A 22,316-nucleotide genomic window follows, 5' to 3' on the forward strand; every position below is an offset into this window, starting at 1 on the left:
GTTGCTTATGTAGCCAAAACAGCATCACCGCAAGAGAAGCAGGTATCTGCAGGCTGGGGGGGAAACCTGAAGTTTGTAAAAAGCATTGGGGTGGGGTGGAAATGTGGGGTGGGCTCCTTCAAACAGCCCAGAGAGGAGTGAGCCTGCTCAGAAGGCAAGGAATGGGAGACCCCCCAAGTGTCCCTATTTTCCCTGATTTAGGGAAGCCGCCCCAGTTTCTGATTTGATCCCGGAATGTCCCGCTTTTCCTTAGGCAAAGGTAAAGGGACCCCTGACCATTAGGTCCAGTCGTGACCGACTCTGGGGTTGCAGCGCTCATCTCTCTTTATTGGCCGAGGGAGCTGGCCTACAGCTTCCGGGTCATGTGGCCAGCATGACTAAGCTGCTTCTGGTGAACCAGAGCAGCGCACGGAAATGCCGTTTACCTTCCCGCCGGAGCGGTACCTATTTATCTGCTTGCACTTTGACATGCTTTCGAACTGCTAGGTTGGCAGGAGCAGGGACCGAGCAATAGGAGCTCACCCCGTTGCTGGGATTCGAACTGGTGAGCTTCTGATCGGCAAGTCCTAGGCTCTGTGGTTTAACCCACAGCACCACCCGTGTCCCTTATCCACTTTTCCTTAGGATATCCCTATTTTCATTGGAGAAATGTTGGAGGGCATGGAGTTATCCAACCCCACAAGCTGTGTGAAGGCAATCCTGTATAGGGAAGTTTCTTTTAAAAAAGGTTTAATGTTTTATTATGTTTTTATATATGTTGGAAGCTGCCCAGATGTGTAGGGTATAAATAGTAAAATGATCCTTATGGAATGGAACGTGCCTATTTTCATCGGAGAAATGTTGGAGGGGATGGAATGCTGAATGCTGGGCTTTTTTGTTGTTGTGGGGCAATAGAGCGGAATGGCTGGAATCCTGAACAGGGGTCACTCCATACTGCAACATTTTGTTATAGCCCCTCCACCTTGTTTCTTAGATTTCTCCGGCAGCAGCGTGCAAAACCCTCACCGTTCCCTTGCAATGGGAGCGGCTCGGATCATCAGGGGCATCATCTCGCTCGGCCATGTGCTGTAAGCTGCACCCCAGACAAAGAGATCTTGTTCCGTCTCCTTTCTCCCTTTTCTTTCTCCCTCTTTCCTTTCTTTTGCCTTCATCTGAATGACAAAGGCTTCCAATTACAGTCCTCCCGGGGAATCAAACGGCAAGGCCTGCCGCTCACTTAGGCGGCTGGCAGATTAAGATAGATAAAAAGAGGGGGTGAGGAGAGAGAGAGAGAGGGAAAGGGTGGGGGGCACCAGGGGGAGATCTGTGCAAGAGTCCCCTTTGACTCTGCGCTGGGGTAAATTCGTGCCCAGGACCAGCCCGGGCTAGTGATGTGGGCCAGGCAATATAAAGAACCACCACTAACATTTAGAAATGAAATCCAGGCGAAAATCCTCAGCTGTCTCCCCTGGGTGTCTTCACAGCCGCCACCCCTGCCCAATTCACCCCCATTGCCGCTGCCACCTCCATTGTATCACTGAAGGGTCATAAATAATTCAGCCTTGCTCAAATATTTATGGAAATCAATTTCGTCCCCGGTCTTTCATTCCTCCTCTCTGAAACAACACCATGTCTCTCCCCCCCCTTCACCCGCCCTCCTTCTGCATCTTGAGCCCATCAGAGACACCTAACACCCTTCCCTGCCAACCCGCCTTGGAACAGAACAGGCGAGCGTTTGTCCCACTTGGCCTGCAAGCTTAGCCCAGCATCCTCAGAGATAACAGGGCCTTCGCAATAACAGGGCCTCTTGTCTCCTGGCAGACGTTTGTTCGGACATCTGCGGGCGCCAGTTATCCCAAGAGATCACCCTCTTCCCACAGATAAGAGATATCGATACAGATATCACTGGGGACGCATGCCCCCTCACCGCAACAAACCTTTCGGCTGTTTTGCGACTTGCCCCGTGTTTTGTGTGTTTTTCTCCCTAGTTTATACTGCACTTTGCCTTCCCCCGTGCGAAGCTTAAAAGTGGACAGCTACATTTAGCTTGACCCAAAAGTGTTGTTGTTGTTTTTCTCACAGCCTAAAGTTCTCAGAGTAAAGACACTGAAAGTAATGGTTAGCCCATTAATTTCAATGGATGAGCTTGGCTGATGTTGTCAGATGCCACCCCAGATCAATAAAACAAGCAGAGCATAAATCATAACAAAAGCCCTCAAGATGCCTAAGTCATTATTATTATTATTATTATTATTATTATTATTATTATTATTATTATTATTATTTGCCACCCATCTGACTGGGTTGCCCCAGCCACTCTTGGGAGTTCCCAATAAAAGATTAAAAATGCAATAAAACACCAAACATTATAAACTTCCCTATATGTGACTACATATTTTATTGCTATTGCAATTCATGTAACATCTGTTATTTCCTCGCTTGTGCACATGTCCCATTGACTTGGTCTGTGGTTTTAGATACATGCATGGACTTAGGACAGAAAAGCTCTCCCCCCCCGCCCCCACTCTTCCTCCCTGTGGAGAGTGTAACATGCACAACCGCCCTTTCATCCAATGGGAAATAAATATTTCCCTCTATCAAGACTTCACTGTTTACAGTGTAGCCTTGCTCATGTTGACACAGATGTTAAGCCCTGCTGATGCTAATAGGACTTGCTTCTTAATGAGTTGTGTGTAGGACTGCAGCTCTTTACCATCACATGATATTAACGGGGATCACATAGGAGGATCACATGCTGTGGAACACGCACACCCCCCCGCCTTAATGAAATATCCTTTGTTGTCAAATATCATCCTGGGTGTTGCATTGCTAGTTTGTACAGGCTGTTGCACTCCCTCAACAGAACTAAATTGGCTCCAGTTCAACAACCTTAATTCAACTGGACTCTGAGTCCGAGGCTGTGTATACACCATATATTCTCCCAAGCAATCCTTGGAACCAGGACCGGCCCACCCATGAGGCATGGTGAAGTGGCTGCCTCAGGCAGCAGGATCCACAGGTGTAGCAGATCTGGCCTCCAAGGTGTCACGGAAAGGTGCTAGCAGAAATTGTGACACACTCCTTGGGAGTCTGGCTCTGCCACCTCCTTGGCAGCTCCCCCCATGGCGAATAGGGGGTGCTGCTGGTCTCCTTCCACCATTGTTCCCCACGTAGATCTCCCCCCTCCCATTCCTGATGTAGATCTTCACTCACTCCTTCTTCCCTGGTGGGAGGGAGGGGGTGACATTTTGTTTGCCTCAAGCACCAAAATGTCTTGGGACAACCCTGGGAACTGTAGATTGTAACAAGTACTAGGAACTGTAACTGTGTGAAGGGTAAATTACAGTTCCCAGTATTCTTCGGGGGAACCCGTGTGTTTAAATGTATAGTGTGTACACAACCTGATTTTCCTAGAACCCTGTTTCATGCATGTCATTTTTTTCTTAATTTGAAAAGGGGAAAGGCAATTGCTTTGCATGCAGAAGGTCCCAGGTCCCGCCAGTCAGTATTTGTATTTGGATTATTACCATATTTTTCGCTCTGTAAGATGCACCAGACCACAAGACGCACCTAGTTTTTGGAGGAGGAAAACAAGAAAAAAAATATTCTGAATCTCAGAAGCCAGAACAGCAAGAGGGATTGCTGCGCAGTGAAAGCAGCAATCCCTCTTCCTGTTCTGGCTTCTGGGATAGCTGCACAGCCTGCATTCGCTCCATAAGAAGCACACACATTTCCCCTTACTTTTTAGGAGGGGAAAACTGAGTCTTTTAGAGCAAAAAACACGGTAATTAAATTTCTATACCACCCTTTAGCCGAGGATCACAAGGCAGTTTCTTTTCATATTGTAAAACAAATGTAAAATATGTATGTAAGATATATATTTAAAATTATATTACATACCATAGTAACAAACAAAAACAATTCCCCCTACCCCCAGTTTAAAAGGCCATTGATTGTTTAATTAGCCAAAGGCCTGGGAGAAAAGGAATGTTTTTGCCTGGTGCCTGAAGATATGTAACGAAGGTGCCAGGCAAGCCTCCCCGGGGAGAGCATTCCACAAATGGGGAGCTACTGCAGAAAAGGCCCTGTTCTCATGTTGCTGCCCTCCAGAACTCTTGTGGAGGAAACACATGAAGAAGCGCTCAGATATTGATTGAAAGGTCCGGGGCAGTTCATTTTGGGAAAGGTGGTGTATTGCTGTCCTGGGCCGTTTTAAGACTTTCTACATTAAAACCAGCACTTTGGATTGGGCCTGGAAACTCATTCGTAGCCAGTGCAGTTGGGCCAGGATTGGTGTTATGTGCTCACACTCTTTGGCCCCAGCGAGCAACCTGGTCGCCAAATTCTGCAGCAGCTAAAGTTTCCTAACAGTCTTCACAAGCAGCCGTGCATCTGACATGTTGCAGTAATGGACAGAAGGGCATCACCAGGAGTGGATCCTGCAGCTTAATTTGACAATACGTTGACAATCCTGAGTTAAATGGACCAATGGTCTCACGCAGTTTAAGACCACCTCCTATGTTCCTGCCTTCTAGAAGGGTCGTTTTGGGCACTGAGGGGATGATCTGCTCACCCTCCGCACCCATGCTCAATTATGATATAAAATCTCACCCAAACTGATTGGTCTTCATCTTCTTTACCCAGCCTGCCTTTCTTGACTCTTCATAAATTATTCAGCTTCCCTAAATATGCATAGGGGTCTCATTAACAACTAAGTTTGCTTATTTAAAACAACAGCATAATCAGACCTATGCTGTGTCTTTGTACTGAGAACCATGAAATATTCATGTGCTGGGAATCTGCATACACACTTATTGATTCTTTAAAGAACGTGGGTTTCACAGCTTGGGGGATGCATCTGGGTGTGTGTGTATGATTTAGGCCTTCAAGATGTTGCTTGTAAGCCTGGATTTTGATTTTCAACATCCAAGATTTCACTCAGTAATCCCTGTAGGAAGGAAAGTCTGAATGCATTGTGCAGAGATGTGGGCATATATGAGTATGGAAAGAGAATATTTAGTAAAATATAGCCTGCAGTTTCCACTGGCCCTGATTTGTAACACAAACCAAAAAAGGTGTATTGCTGTGTCTTAAAGACCAATGGATCTGCAGAAGAATTCTGTGCAGTTCTAGGTAAAAAAAAAGGTAAAGGACCCCTGGATGCTTAAATCCAGTCAAAGGCAACTATGGGGTTGTGGCGCTCATCTCGTTTTCAGGCCAAGGAAGCCAGCGTTTGTCCACAGACAGCTTTCCGGGTTGTGTGGCCAGCAGGACTAAACCGCTTCTGGAGCAACGGAACACCATGACGGAAGCCAGAGCACACAGAAATGCCATTTGCCTTCCCGCCATGGTGGTACCTATTTATCTACTTGCACTGGTATGCTTTCAAACTGCTAGGTTGACAGAAGCTAGAACAAAGCAACAGGAACTCATCCAGTTGCACAAATTCGAACTGCCAATCTTCTGACTGACAAGCCCAAGAGGCTCAGTGGTTCTATACCGTGGGGTGTAGTGGTTAGTTAGAATGTTGGACTAGGACCTGGGAGACCAGGGTTCAAAATACCACTCGGCCATGAAACTCATTGGGTCACCTTGGGCCAGACACCAACTCTCAGCCTAGAGAAAAGATACAAATGTAATAATAATTAGGCCCCAGGCCTAATTTCATGTGATTGGAAAAGAGGGGGAACCAGATGGAAGGGGTGGCTGAAAAAGAGGGAGAGAGAAAGAGAAAGAGAGAGAGAGAGAGAGAGAGAGAGGAGAAGAAGAAGAAGAAGAAGAGGAGGAGGAGGAGGAGGAGGAGGAGGAGGAGGAGGAGGAGTTTGGATTTGATATCCCGCTTTATGACTACCCTGAGGAGTCTCAAAGCGGCTAACAATCTCCTTTCCCTTCCTTCCCCACAACAAACACTCTGTGAGGTGAGTGGGGCTGAGAGACTTCTAAGAAGTGTGACTAGCCCAGGTCACCCAGCAGCTGCATGTGGAGGAGCGGGGAATTGAACCCGGTTCACCAGATTACGAGTCCACCGCTCTTAACCACTACAGCACACTGGCATAGGCAGAAAGAGCGAAGGGGTGGCAGAAAGAGCGAAGAGGGGTTGGCCCCACCCACCTTTGGTTCTGTCTCCACCCACTTTTGACTTAGGCCCTGCCCACTGCCAATATGTGGGACCCCAAAAGATTAGCTTCAATGGAATACCGCCCTCAACTGAAAAACAGTTTCCCCATCCCTGAAGTGTTTGAAGTGTACATAGTACATTCAGCTGTGTGCCGTCTTGCCTGAGAACGAAGAGAAATGAAGCGAGGAAGCTATTGTTCTAAAGGTTTTCCATAACCTCCTGTGCTCTAAGTGCCTGGCAGCTACTCTAAAGCAATGCCTATTTCAGCTCAAGGAGGCAGCCACAAAGCACTTCACTCCTTTCCCTCCATCCTTGGGCTGCCTGCAAGGCGCTCTGTGCTTCTGGATAAATGAATACATTCATTTCGGCGCCTTTCTTGCAAGCCCTTTGGGAGGCCTTGGAAAGGATAGGCAAATATTGTTTTAAACTTTGCATAAGTAGAAGTGGATTTCCTAGCCGGGCAAACATCAAATGACCCAGCTTCATGTTAATATATATTCGTTGGGACTTGCTGGAGTGTTTCCTTTCCTAGCTTTTAAGAGGGCTCGCTTGTCATGCGTTCATCTAGTCCTTTGCTCCATCACTAAAGAGACGACATAGAGTAAAATTAGTTGTGCTTCAAGGTAAGGAGACCGCTTACACATTATCAAAAAGGAGGACAGCAATCTGCATAGAAGTTGCATACAAGATGCCAATCTGTATGCATATATATAAATTTAGAAATAATTACTGTACTGTGATTTAAAGTTAAAGCTATGGTTTTCCCAGTAGTGATGTATAGAAGTGAGAGCTGGACCATAAAGAAGGCTGATCGCCGAAGAATTGATGCTTTTGAATTATGGTGCTGGAGGAGACTCTTGAGAGTCCCATGGACTGCAAGAAGATCAAACCTATCCATTCTTAAGGAAATCAGCCCTGAGTGCTCACTGGAAGGACAGATCCTGAAGCTGAGGCTCCAATACTTTGGCCACCTCATGAGAAGAGAAGACTCCCTGGAAAAGACCCTGATGTTGGGAAAGATGGAGGGCACAAGGAGAAGGGGACGACAGAGGACGAGATGGTTGGACAGTGTTCTCGAAGCTACTAGCATGAGTTTGACCAAACTGCGGGAGGCAGTGGAAGACAGGAGTGCCTGGCGTGCTCTGGTCCATGGGGTCACGAAGAGTCGGAAACGATGAAACAACAACAACAAACTAGGGGAAATTGTGACCCATATAGTACCTGCTGAATCTGCTGTCCATGTGCTCACTGCTGACAGGCATGTTCAAAGCCCCCACTTTGCCTTCTTGGGGTTTTTAAAGTTTCAGCTGGCCTTAAATAAAGGACGCCTTCAAAAACAGGACTGTCCTATGTAACGGACACACAGCCTCCCTGCTGTAACATGCTATGAATGGTTGTTCTTAACCCTGAGAGTCTTCATTATTATCAAGAGTCCTGTCCTCAATAGTTCATTGGCTCCCTCTGTGTATAGGCAGCATGTGGCTTCATTGGCCAAATATGTGATTGATTGGCTTGGTGTTCTTTTCAGGGACATGTGGACATGTATGCCGCTTTTATATTTTATGTTTGGGGTTTTCCTTCTCCCCTTTCCAGGTTAATCACCCATTGGATACAACCGCCATTCCAGCTGCTTATCTCCCCCACCCATGCCCAACCGATGTAATTATATTATATTTTTTATTTATTAACATTCATATTTATTATTATCATCAGTAAAAACCATTTAAAACAGTTATTAAAAAATTCAAAAAATAACACCATTGCTAACCTAAAAATATACTTAAACACATGTAAACATTCTACATATCTGGAGAGACTTGTCTAAACAGAAACTTTTTTAGCGGGCTTCGAAAAGTACACAGTGAAGACACCGGCCTTAAGGGAATTCCAAAACATGGGTGCTGCCAGGGCCAGATTTAAGTTTGATGAGGCCGTAAGCTACTGAAGGTAATGGGGCCCTTTATATGTCCAGCTGTCCTTTGTCAACAACAAATTGTCACTGTTTTTTGTGTTGGATATATGCTATATGGTAATTTATGGACCTAATATGTATCTAAAGCCATTTGCCAGTGTTGTTGTATGTCGGTTTTATTTTATTTATGTGTTTTTTATCTTATATTTTGGAAATTTACATCCAGGTTTCTTTTTCCTTTCAATTTTTTTGGGGCCCCCAAGAGAGTGGGGCCCTAAGTTATAGCTTGTTTAGCTTATACGTAAATCCAGCACTGGGTGCTGCCACATTTGATTTCTTACAAATGTGGCGTATCGGATTCAGTTTAGAGGAGCTTAGGCCAACCTAATACACCCCAGACAATTTGGACTCCAGGTGGCCATGCAATTGTCATCTGAGGCTCATGTCCGTGTGCCCCTTCCATGGAAGTTCTGGAAAGTGGCAACACAAGAACAGAGTTTTCCACTGGTGGCTCTCCTCTCATGCAATGCTCTCTCCAGGGAAGCAAACTAGGCACCATCTTTATCTATTTTAAAATGTGAAGCAAAAATTTCCCTTTCCCCTTGGGCTTTTGGCCCTCAATTTGGAGGGTTTCAGGTATTTGTAGCCTCTTTTAATGTGGCATGATCTGTAAAAAGCTGCCTTTTAACTGTATTGCTGTTGTTGTTGTTCAGTCGTTGAGTCGTGTCCAACTCTTCGTGACCCCACGGACCAGAGCACGCCAGACACTCCTGTCTTCCACTGCCTCCCGCAGTTTGGTCAAACTCATGCTGGTAGCTTCGAGAACACTATCCAACCATCTCGTCCTCTGTCGTCCCCTTCTCCTTGTGCCCTCCATCTTTCCCAACATCAGGGTCTTTTCCAGGGAGTCTTCTCTTCTCATGAGGTGGCCAAAGTATTGGAGCCTCAGCTTCAGGATCTGTCCTTCCAGTGAGCACTCAGGGCTGATTTCCTTAAGAATGGATAGGTTTGATCTTCTTGCAGTCCATGGGACTCTCAAGAGTCTCCTCCAGCACCATAATTCAAAAGCATCAATTCTTCGGCGATCAGCCTTCTTGATGGTCCAGCTCTCACTTCCATACACTTTCCACTACTGGGAAAACCATAGCTTTTACTATACGGACCTTTGTTGGCAAGGTGATGTCTCTACTTTTAACTGTATAGCTGTTTTTAAATTGTGATTGGTTGCTTTATACTTGGTTTTAGTGTTTCACTGTTTTTGTAAGTGGCTTTTGGTCACTTTCGTGAAGAAAGAAACATACCGGTTATTATGATAATAATGTTGGCAGTGGCTGATGGGAGTTGTAGTCCAAAACACCTGGAGGGCACCAGGTTGGGAAAAGCTAGCGTGTAAGATTTTCTGCTCATTTTTATCTTCTCCCATCCTAAAGGCCAAAAACAAAGACCAGCAAACAAACAAACAAAAAACCCCACACCAAATAAATCCTAACGACAATATTAGAAGAACATTGAATACAGGAAAGAGTGAAAGAGCTGGAACAATAGATCACCCAATCTACTGAGGACAAGGCAAGAAGCTTTAATCTAATTTTAGTTTCATAATAACGGGAGGCTGATTCAGGCAGGGCTAGTCAAAGACATTTTGGTGCCTGAGAATGAATAAGATGAATTGGAGCGGTGAAAGGGGAAGCTGCTGCTTCCTGGAGGTGATTCACTGCTTTGGAGAAGTTCATCTGTCCATAGATCGTGCTGCTTCCAGTCATATCACAGCTTCCAGAATGAACTGCAATTAGCTCTCAGCTGTGAGTCAAATCAGCCTCCACAAAATGTCATCAAAGGGAGCAGACAGTTCAATGAAGCTTATGTACTTAATGGATTTCTATCCTGCCTTTCCTCCTAGGAGCTCAAGGTTCTCCCCTTCGTTTTATCCTCACCACAACCTTGTGAGGTAGATCAGAGACAGTGACTGGCCCAAGGTCACTCTCTGAGTTTCAAAGCCGAGTGGAGATTTGAACACTGGCCTCCCAAATCCTAGTCCAACATTCTAACCGCTATAGCACACCAGCTGGAAGCTCTGGCTTATCATGATTTTGGGATGAACCTGGTCTGGGGTTCACCAGGATTTCTGAGGTGTGGCCAAACTTGACATCACTGACTTCCATTTTTATTTTATTTTTTGGTTTAAAAAGGACAAGACCACTTTTGGGTGGGCAGCAGTGCAGTCAATCTTATGTGGATGCCATTATCTGTGTACCCAATCAACAACCGGGTGAAACCACAGAGTCCTGCTACTGGGAAGAGAACAGGGGTCTCCAAGCAACTGTTTGCACCCTTAACAAACAACATTCCCCAGGATTCTTTGGGAGAAGCCATGACTTTTTAACGTGGCGTGATATTTCTATAAATACATGGTGCAGACGGGGCATTAATAAAATAGGCAGGAGAGGACATTCCGCAGTCTGCAGGAAGGGTCCAGACCCTCCAAGTGTCCCTAATTTCCAGAGACAGCCGTGGATTTTCAGAAGCCATCCCAGAGTCTGATTTAATCCTGGAATGTCCTGCTTTTCCTATGTTTTTATATATGTTGGAAGCCACCCAGAGTGGCTGGGGTAACCCAGTCAGATGGATAGGGTATAAATAATAGAATTATTATTATTATTATTATTATTATTATTATTATTATTATTGAATAGGAACTCCCTATTTTCATCGAAGAAATGTTGGAGGGTATGGGGGTCTCTCTTCTATACATTATGTACATAAGAGAAAACTTGCCACTAAACACACAGAATAATTGACCAAGCCCCACGCTGATCTTCTTCAGATGACTCAGTACAACAGTGGAACAGGAATTGACAAACAGACTCTTTTGAGTCGTCCACACTTACACACACCAGTTTGCTTTTGTCCAGGCTGGTCATGTGTTGCTGATTTCCACAGGCTACAATAAACCACCTTTGAATCTGGCTATCTGCTCTGCTGAACGAACCCTCTATTTGCACAGCAGAGAGGAAAGCTATCCGGTGTCAACAAAACTTTGAATGCAATTCCCCACCCCCACCCCACCCTACCTTCCTAGCTCATACAGTCATATCTCGGGTTACGAACGCTGCTGCGTTTTCGGGTTACGGACCGCGCTGAAACCGGAAGTACCAGAACGGGTTACTTCTGGGTTTTGACGCTCGCGCATGCACAGAAGCACAAAATGACATCACGCGCATGTGCAGAGAAAAGTGTTGCAGGATTCATTTTGCAGCTGACAAATGTTGTAAACAAAATCTGCCCTTTTTCCCTTATGGGGTATCCAAGAGCCCGTATAGAGTCCTTACGTGGGCTCCCTATTGGTAGGAGAAAATAACAGAGGCCAACCAGAGAATATTGAGAAGCAAAGCAGCTAGTAAGCCTGATCTTTATTAAAGCTGTTGCAACAGGGTGCTCTCCTCACACGCAGGAAAGGAGGAGGACCCAGAACAAAGGTGTGCCTGCCCTTATATAGACATTTTAAATTCCCTGCCCTGGAGCTCAAGACCACCCCTCCATACATCATACATACATCACAGAAGGGGTGTAACCCAAGACTACCACCCCCACAAACATCAAACCTACATCACAGAAAAGGTGGTCTACAACAGAAATTTCAATGTTGTTGTTTTTCCTGTCTGCCAGGTTTTCTGATAATGCCTTATCTGATTGCCTTTCCTGGTAGTCTGCCCATTCCTTTGAAATGGTGATTACTAAATGCCAGTAACAAGGAAGGTTCTTTTCACCTCCTCCCTCCTTGCAGAGAAACATTTGGTCAGCTTGGGAGTCAAAATGGTTTCAGGACTCTCTTCCTGTGCTGCTTCAGACATGTGGTTTATATACTTATGTACTTGTTTGCTTGGAACATTTATGAACATTTATTATATATCTAAGACCTTAAAATTCTTATTACACAAACACTCAGCCTAGAGCTCCACCTCTGCTCCAGCAATGCTCCTGTGCTTTAAGGCAGGCAAAGGTTCACAACTGTGGCATTCCCACCTGTGTTGTTCTTAACTGTATACTCTGCCCATCTCAAACCACCCTCAAATTTTATTAATAGGGATGTCCCTTTCCATAATGATAAGTTTACTATTTATACTCCACACTTCTTACTGGGTTGCCCCAGCCACTCTGAGCTGCTTCCAAGATATATAAATACATAATTAAACATTAAAAAAAAACACTTCCCTGTACAGTGGTACCTCCGGTTACAAACTTAATCCGTTCCAGAGGTCCATTTGTAAGCCAAAACTGCTAGTAACACGAGGTTCTACTGTACAGGATTGCCTTCAGACAGCTCGGTGGTCAGATAACTCCCTACCATCCAACATCTCTCCACTGAAAATAGGGACATCCTAAGGAAAAGTGGGACATTTCGGGATCAAATCAGAAACCGGGATGGCTTCTCTAAATCAGGGACATCCCTGGAGAATAGGGACACTTGGAGGGTCTGGTAGAGGCAGGGCCGGTCTCTGTATGAGGCAGACTGAGGCAGCTGTTTCCAGTAGTGAAATCGAAGGGGTGCTCCTGTGGGTGGCCCACAAAGAAGCAGCGGTGGCAGGTTCAGGCGAGAGAGAGCCCCGAAATTACACAGAGGCCTTGCATGACCTTCCCAAGACACTGGTCAGTAACCGTGTATAGGACAGCACCTTCCCATTTCACCTCAGGCAGTGAAATAGGACAGGCCACCCCTGTCTATACTGCTAGAGCCCAAAGTACCAGAGAGTTCTTAATAAGAATCCCTTCCCCTGATCCACACCGAGGCAACTGGCCTGACAGGCTGCCATCGGGTGATGATACAGAGTCTCATAGAAGTTTTTTTTGAATGAAATCAGAAGTGGATACTTTCTGGAATAGCCATCAAACTCATCCCACTTGTAACGAAAACACGTGCGGTCAAACCACTTTCTGACACTCACGTTTATCATGAGAGAGAACGTGTGCAATCGCTGAACGTGGGCCTTCCCTTCCCGTTTTTCTTCAAGGTGATTTGTGGAGAGACAGGATTGGGAAGAATATTTCTCACAGGATGGGCGCGTTTGACTGTAATTGCAGGGTCCGTATGACTTTCTGTCAGGGATCCAAACCGCCGCCTTTGCTCAACGCCATCCCAGTAATGATGCCTGCCTGTCTCCCTGAGGCCTGAAATATTTGTGGCATGACAGAGCCGAATTCAACCTTTGGACCTAAACAAGAAGGTGACGATCGGCAGCTTTCTTGGGAAAGCTGTTCAGACAGGCCCTTTTACACCATGGTCTTCTTCAAATACCCAGAGGTGCTGTTAGGTAATGTTTGACTCTAGATTTAAGGATATTAGCGAGGAGTGATGGGCAAGGCACAGGGTTAGACAATGAAGTGTATTACTTCACCTGAAGAGGTGCTAAGCCAGCCCTGTTTTATTAGGGTGGTCTTCCTGCTCATTCTGCTGAGTGGACCCCCCCAGGTGCCTGCCCCAAAGTCTTGCCCTGATGCCACCCCCTCTGGTCACTCTGTTGTCCTAGGCATGGAGAATCTTCAATGGTCACCCCTCCACTGTTTTAATCTTTGATTACCTTTTTAAATGTTGCAATCATAACCCATTTCACAACTTGGATACATGATTGGCATGTACAGTTTGTTTATGTCAGAGAAGATGATACATTTGAGGGCATGGATCCGATAGCAATCACACACACAGGCAGGTTTTTGTGGAATGGGCACTATTTATATCGTTGTCTAGAGATGGATAAACCAGTTTATTTCCACAATAATTTCACCCACAATCCTGTTCCATTTCTGCATGAATCATTTTTTTTATGCATATCTTATCTCGAATTACATATTGAAACGAGTGTTCTTTTCCTTTGATGCATTCAAACTGCCAGGAACTGTGCTACAACTTTGAGAGAAGTGATGCTACTCCAGGCAGTGACACAAGGAATGTGAAAACTAGGGGATAAGCAAGTCCTTCTCCACACTGTAAAATGCGGGAGTGGGTGGCTCTAAACCACTGAGCCTCTTGGGATTGCCAATTGGAAGGTCGGCAGTTCAAATCCACCTGACGGGGTGAGCTCCCATTGCTCTGTCCCAGCTCCTGCCAACCTAGCAGTTTGAAAGCATACCAATGCAAGTAGATAAATAGGTACTGCTGTGGCGGGAAGGTAAATAACAACAACAACAACAACAACAACAACAATAATAATAATAATAATAATAATAATTTATTTATACCCCTCCCATCTGGCTGGGCTTCCCCAGCCACTCTGGGCGGCTTCCAAAAAAATATTAAAATACTGTAATACATCAGACATTAAAAGCTTCCCTAAATGGTGTTTCCGTGCGCTTTGGCATTCATCACAATGTCCCGTTGAGCCAGAAGCTGTTTAGTCATGCTGGCCACATGACCCAGAAAGCTGTCTGTGGACAAATGCCAGCTCCCTCGGCCTGAAGCGAGATGAGCGCCACAACCCCATAGTCGCCTTTGACTGGACTCTACCATCCAGGAGTCCTTTACATTTAAATGACATTTATACCCTTTAAGTGTCATGATTTCCTGGGAAATGCAGTTTACCTCTCACAGAGCTACAGTTCCTAGCATCCTTAGCAAGCCACAGTTCCCAAGATATTTTGGTGGGAAGCCACGTCTGTTCAAGCGGAGCTAGGTTGTTTTAAATCTATGGTGTGCATGTAACCTAAATTTCAATCCTCACCCTGGCTCCAAAGGTGTGGAGTGGGACATTTCTCATCGGAATTTGCAAAGACCCCATTCCTGAGGCATCCCTAAAAAAATTCCCACAAATTGGAGAGAAACCCCCACCAATAGAAACAGAATGTTGGCTGGGCACCTCAGGTCAGTGTGCATCACACGCCATGCTCCACAAAAGCTAAATGTGACCTTCATTTTCAGAAGCAGAACTTCATTCTAGGCCAGTTGTTGGGGAACAGGAGCAAGTGCAGTCTGTTGCCTTTGTGCCCCACTTAAGGGCTTTCCAGAGGCATCTGATTAGCTGCTGTGGGAAAGAAGATCCTGGATTAGATGGAGCTTTGATCTGATCCAGCTGAGCTCTTCTTTTTTTAAAAAAAAAAAAAAGACACATTTATTCAGCGTCATGATCAGTCTATTACAGTTAGCAATCAACAGCATGGGTGTGGGGAAAAATAATCATCTACATAAAACCCTTGTTGGAATGCTTTGCACTTTCCACAGAACACAAAAACTAAAATATCCTGTTACAGATAGTCACAAATACAGTCCTGATGTTTGCAAACAAGCGCTTGTCTAACACATGTCTTCATGAGGCAGTTCTACCCTGCCACAACTGTGTTTGGCTGAGTTCACAACTGTGGTAACCTGTAGCTTCACTGTCACTTCTCTGGCTCTCCTCTCGTGCTAAGCTTTGTTTCCTAGGAATTAAAACCGCCTTCCGCCGCCATAGCTACTGCCACTACCAGAGCCACTGTAGCCACCCCCACTTCCACCATATGGCCCAGAGCTCCTGCCTCCAAAGTTTCCTCCTTTCATGGGCCCAAAGTTTGAAGACTGGTTGTTGTGACTGCCAAAGTCATTGTAGCTTCCACCGCTTCCAAAGCTGCTTCCACCACTGCCGCCACCAAAGCCGCCACCTCCATTGTTATAGCCATCATAGCTGCCACTGCTGCCATAACCTCTGCTTCCTCCAGAGTATCCGGGTCTGCTACCTCCATAGCCATCGTTGCCAAACCCATTCTAGCCATCTCTGCTGCCTCCATAGCCGCCACCACCACCACCTCCGCCACTGCGACTGCCAAACCCTCCACGGCCACCAAAGCTGCCAGCTGAGCTCTTCTTACCTTCTTATGCCTCAGCCACCACTTTTCTCACAAAAAGCCTCAGTGTAGTGAACTGAATTCACACTCATTTTTTAATCATATCAGGGACAGTTCTTACTTTCCAATGTAGCACTTTTAGGTACCTGAAACAGTACTATTGTGTGTATTTTATTTGAAACTAATTCGACCTCTTCCATCCCAGTTAGCCATGCATATGCTGTTGATGGGATGCACAGAAGGCCAATTAGTCACGTACCTCAATTATTTGCTCAAATCTCTCTCTACATTATATGCGCAAAGATTGAAAATTTATACTTCTTTGCTTTGGTCACATTGGCGGATGTTATGTACTAACCTTGGATCCTAGAACAATCAGCAAGTAGGATCCTAGAATGCAACAACTGATTGGCTTGCAGGAGAAGACCAATCAGGCTCCAGGAAGAAGTTAATCAGCCTATTAGGCTGGTAGGATCGTAGACTGCAACAACTGATTGGCCTGCAGGAAAAGACCAATGAGGCTCCAGGAGGGAAGCAGAATCAGCCAATCAGACGGGACTCATTGTGTAAATAATATATACAAAAACCTGAGGTTTGGGGGGCAATTCAATCACTGTTTTACAAGGTGCAATAAAGAGCATGAAATCACTACAGGACTCCGAGTATATTTCAGCGGAGTTTCTCTGTTGTTTGGACAGGCTTCACCTGTTCAGTAGCTACTTTAAAATGCAAAGAAATTGTGGGAGGTTCAATCACAGATCTCCCACATCCCATCTGTTTGTGGTCTGCTATGCTAAGGCAAGGCATCCCCAAACTTGGCCCTCCAGATGTTTTGGGACTACAACTCCCATCATCCCTAGCTAACAAGACCAGTGGTCAGGGGTGATGGGAGTTGTAGTCCCAAAACATCTGGAGGGCCGAGTTTGGGGATGCCTGTGCTAAGGACGCTAGCAAGATCTCACTCGGATTGTTAGGTTATAGTCTGGAAATTGAGAGGTTTCTGGAAAGGTAACAGTCTATAATTGACACCAAGCTTCCCTTACTGGTGCCCTCCTAATGTTGTCAGACTACAACTCCCAGCAGCCCTGACCATTAGGCAAGCTGGGTGGGGCTGATGTAGTTTCAACATAAAACATCTGGAGGACACCACTTGAGGGAAGGCTGATTTGGGGTCCCTCCAGACTGCTGTTTTATTGCATGTGTGCTCTGCAAAAAGTTCTGTCCTGACACAATGCTAGTACATTAGTAGCAGATTTATTCTGCTTTAGTTTGCTCTGTGGTGCTCCCCCAATGCTACTGCATAATTGCTGTGTGGAGGAGATCTAGAACAATGAAAGCAGGACAAAAATAAACCAGGACGTTTGCGGTATTAAAAGTTACAGGATTTCGGCAAGGAGTTACAGGTTACGCACTGATTGAAAGTTGTGTGACCACCCCAAAACTTTTGCAGCACCAACAGTATTGAAAGCAGGACCATGCAGGACCACCCCAATAGCATCATCAGCATAAATCATCATGAATGCACAAAGAAAAAGATGTCAGGTGGAAAAACAAGTGGGCTGCAATACATTAGACAACAGGTAGGCAACTTCTATGATTAATTGTCCCTCTGTGGCTGCTTCATCTCCAGCTGCAACACAGAATTTAAAATGTAGAACAAATCTTTCTACTGCAACCTGGCATCTGAGTGCCACGAGCCATGTATTGTAGTTCAACAACATTTGGAGAGCCAATGGTTCCCCACACCTGGTCTAAAGGCACTTTGTTAAAGCTCACCTGGAATGGATCTGATCAGGGATGGAATGAATAGCTATGTGGAAATCTCACATATGCTGCCTTGGGTTCCACAATGGAAGAAAAGGTTGGATATATAAATGCAACAATTGCTTGAAGAAGCTATGCTTTTGAAACATCCTTAGTTCTGAAACCTTAATCTGATGTTCCTAGTGATGGAAGAAACCTGTCTGAATGTTGATCCATGGCATCCTAGTAAGCTTTGTGGCTGAGCCAGGGATCTTAACCCTGGAGTGTTTATTATAGCCATGTTAGGCCTTGCAAAATGAGAGCTGGTGGTGGAGCAAAGGTACGGTATGTCAAGGTCGAAAGTATGACTTAAATAGTGAAAAGAAGAAGAGGCAACGGTGTCACCTTCGCTGGCTTGCGTTGCTTAATCTCTATCTTGTTTCTAGCGTGAGTTAAGAGCATCTTCCTGGTAGGGCAGAGGCTTTTTGAAGGAAAGGAGGGGAATTTGGACAGGAAACCCAGTCAATGGAATCTTGTTTCATTCTCGCAACTTGCCAATAGTTCAGCTGAAGAACGTGCCCAGAGGTCACCGTCTCCTTATCAGCCCTTCAACAATAAAACAGGCTACAGTCATACCTCATGTTATGTCCTCATCATGTTACGTTCTTTCAGGTTACGTTCCACGGTGAAGTACCGGAAAGGGTTACTTCTGGGTTTCGCCGCTCGCACATGCGCAGAAGCGCAAAATGATGTCGTGCGCATGCGCAGAAGAGGCAAATCGCAACCCGCGCATGCACAGACGCGCCGCTGCAGGTTGTGCTCTTTTCATGTTGCGAACGGGCCTCCGGAATGGATCCTGTTCGCAACCAGAGGTACCACTGTATTTTGTTGCCCTCACTAACAACTAGGCACGGCAAACCAGGGTAGGACCCATACCACTGGGTCCTAGTTACAAGAAAGGAGATTTTGACTAAACCTCAGGAAGAACTTTCTGACAGTGAGAGCTGTTCAACAGTCGAACGGTCTCTCTTGGGCGGTTGTGGACTCTCCTTCATTGGAAGTTTTTAAGCAGAGATTGGATAGCCATCAGTCATGGATGCTTTAGCCAAGATTTCTGCATTGCAGGGGTTGGACTAGATGTCCCTTCCAACTCTACAATTCTATAGTTCCACGTATCAAAGCAGCGTACAGCCATTTCAAACAATCAGATTTCATCGACAGAGTAAGACAAGAATAAATAACCAAAAGTTCAGTCTGCTAGGTCAGCTCCATCTCTGGAGAAAATACCCGGCAGCATAAAATATGTCACAAACAGAGAGCTATGGTGGTCAAGCTCTCTAACTACCACTAGTAAAATGTTGGGAGACTGTTGCAGTGTTCACTGGCGTAAGCGTTCACTGTGCTTCAGAGAAGCCAACATAGGTAGAAGTAGAATTATGTTTGCCTTCACATACAAAAACAACAGCAGGGTTTGCATTGCTTTAATAACAAATAATAGGTTAATTGTAGCATAAGCTTTCCTTGACTGCAGTCCAGTTCACTAGATAGATGCATGAAGTTTTAATCCTCAATTGGCAAGATATATTATAGGGGTTTGGGGGTTAGTATGTGATCTAGTGGCAATGAAATGCAAGTACAGTAGTACAGTCAATAACAGCTCTGTGTATGTTAATATAATCCAACTATTATTCACAACAGCAGTGATTGATTATTGATGTATTTATTTATTTTAATTCTGCATTGAGGCCTCAGTCCTCTATACACTCACCTGAGAAGCCCCACCGAACACAATGGGACTTAGTTCTGTGTAGACATGTCTAGGGTTGTGCTGCAAACCATTTGTAAACCACCCTTCCTCCACAAAGGTACCAGGGCGGTGAACAAAAACTGAAACGAAAACAATCAAAGCACAATACAATTAGCAATAAAAACAACAACATTATCATAGTGAAGAACAAAAGGAGACAGGTCAAACCAGCAGAACAGTCTAAATACTAATCAACTTTAAAATGCCTTGGTGGATAAATGGGTTTTGACCTGGCAGGCAGCCATAACACAGTCATCTCAGTTTTACTATAGTCATTAACACTTGTTTTGGAACAGGAGACTGTGATTGTCATTTGAGCCCAACCTAGCTGAACCAAACTTCTTAATTTGTTTTCATATACAAATTTCTGGATGTATGCATGTCTCAGGGAGATGCATGGAGAGTGGCACAGCGCCCAAGTGCATGCTTGTCCTGGCTCCCACTAGACCAGGCATGTCCAACAGGTAGACTGCAATCTACTGGTAGATCGTGGGATGTTCCTGGTAGATCCTGGTAGATCTCTGGCCCCTCAGCGATCCCCTTACAATAAATGAATGAATGAATGAATGAATGAATGAATGAATGAATGAATGAATCCACTGCCAGTCTTTTTATGACAGTGGGTAGATCACTGCCAGTTTTTTTATACTGTGAGTAGATCACAGTCTATTGGGAGTTGGATGTCCCTGCACTAGACGAAGAACTTGGGTTGCAGTTTCTTCCCAAATATTTAATGCTCAGATCAGTACAATTCATAGGCAAAATTCAGTTCAAAGGTGCTACGTATGGCTACGCAAGCAAAGACGTTGATATAACAACAACAACAAGAACAACAACCCTACAAACCCATTATAAAAAAAGGGAAAGGAGCTGGCACAGCTTAAGATGGCAAGTGGTTCTCATCCTGAGCCTGGGAAACCAACCTAGCACTTCTCTGAGAAGGCTGGACCAGCCTTGTCTGTTCATGCCTGCATTGGCATCTGCATGACCTGGGTGATGGAGGAAGGCAGGGTAACAACACACACCCTGGAGGGGCAGGACTGGACATGGTTTCTGACCCCTCTAGAGGTGGCAGTCCACTGGGTCTCTCCCCAGAGTCATCTACGTGGTGCTACCTTTGAAGGTGACTTGGAAACGACAACCTTGGCCCAATATACCTGAAGGAGCATCTCCATCCCCATCGTTCAGCCCAGACACTTAGGTCCAGCTTTGAGGGCCTTCTGGCTGTTCCCTCACTGTGAGAAGTGAGGTTACAGGGAACCAGGCAGAGGGCCTTCTTGGTAGTGGCACCCGCCCTGTGGAACACCCTCCCATCAGAAGTCAAGGAAATAAACAACTGTCTGACTTTTAGAAGACATCTGAATGCAGTCCTGTTTAGGGAAGTTTTTAATGTTTGATGTTTTACCGTGTTTTTAATATTCTGTTGGGAGCCGCCCAGATTGGTTGGGGAAACTCAGCCAGATGGGCGGGGTATAAATAATAAAGTTGTTGTTGTTGTTGTTGTTGTTGTTGTTGTTGTTGTTGTTGTTGTTGTTGTTGTTATCTGTCAGGCACTCCTCTGTCCTATCCTGACCAGCTCCCCACACCTCAGGACCCATGACAACACATTGCAGAAACTCGCAGATTCAAACCACATATCTCTAGTTAAATTATTTCCGGCAGTACCACAGGGATGGAGCCATGCCTGAAACTTTGGAGAGTAACTGGCATTCAGAGCAGACAATAGTGACCCAGGTGGAGAAATTGTCTGTGTCCCTATGTCCAACTCCAGCAGCAGGATTGCTGATTTACTTTCTACAGATCTGTATCGCAAGGCACAGGAGATGCCACCAGTGGTCTGACTCAGAACGAAGGCAGCTTTATAACAAATTGCTGTGTGTGTACACATCCCAATGGCAGCTTCCTGTGATCTCAGCTGGGCACTGCATCACACAACCAAGTGCTCATTACAAGAAAGCAACCTTTTGCCTTGATATACCAGTGAACACACCATAGGAAGTCAGTGTGGAGTTTGCAGACTTTAGCATGGACTGGCAAGCTTTGGGATCAGAATCTCTGGCACGTATCCACACAAATGTTAGAGCTATCAGGGCGTGCCCAGAATAGTGAAGTTATTGGGGAATACATTGTTTTGAAATCTCAATGCAGAAGACAAGGCAGCCTTTCAAACACTTAACATTCTCAGCTATGTTGGGGCCCTGGGTGATTGCATTTCCTAGTGATTTGCAAAATAACAGAGGGCTGTGTCTGCCGAAGGCAACAGGAATATGCTGGGATGCTCAGCTAAGATCTCCAGCTGTGTGTTTTTCGAAGCGCATTCCTTCCACCAAGATCACCTTCCCATTACAGCCTCCCAATGTGGAACCCTCTTCAGATGATGGCACCCTCTGTGAAAAGCAGTACATCACACCATCTTTTTCTTAGCCAGTGCCCATAAATCTATTTGCCTATTTAACCATCCATCCAGTCACCATTGGCATAGGATACATGACAGAGTTCCATGGGTAAGTCAGATAGGTCCCTGCCACAAGGATCATACAAATCTTAAGATCATCACATTTTAGAGCTGGGGCCTTGACAGTCTTCTAATCTGACTCCCTGTAAAATGTGGGGAGCTTCCAACTACAGCAAGGATGGGGGCCGAACGGTGAATGGCATGGGATGATGTAGTTCAGCAGCATCTGGAGGGCCAAAGATTCCTCAGCCCTGTCCTAATGTTTAGCCAAAATCTGCTTCCCTGCAGCTGATTTCTTATTGACCAGTTTCTTACATTTATGTACCACCTTTTCCTCTAAGGTGCTCCAGGTGATGTGAATGGCTCTCCCGCTCCTCAATATCCTCAGCTTAGGCTGAGAAGCAATCATCTGCCCAAGATCACCCTGTGAGCCTCTTCAGGGCTGCTATATGTCTGGAATTTCCTGAAAATGTCCTTGATTTGTCAGTCGAAT

The 22,316-nt window shown here is 45.4% G+C and overlaps 1 long non-coding RNA gene across 1 annotated transcript in view; it reads right to left on the reverse strand.

Annotated features, from left to right (window-relative positions):
• The window catches only part of LOC310769231, a 71,493-nt gene that overhangs the window by 39,439 nt on the left and 9,738 nt on the right, over nucleotides 1–22,316 (reverse strand). The window contains exon 2 of the long non-coding RNA XR_014551553.1: nucleotides 19,330–19,448. This is a non-coding gene — a long non-coding RNA (uncharacterized lncRNA). The remainder of the gene's footprint in view (nucleotides 1–19,329; nucleotides 19,449–22,316) is intronic.

The sequence above is a fragment of the Podarcis filfolensis genome, assembly GCF_964270895.1.
Source record: "Podarcis filfolensis genome assembly, chromosome: 8".
Lineage (NCBI taxonomy): Eukaryota > Metazoa > Chordata > Lepidosauria > Squamata > Lacertidae > Podarcis > Podarcis filfolensis.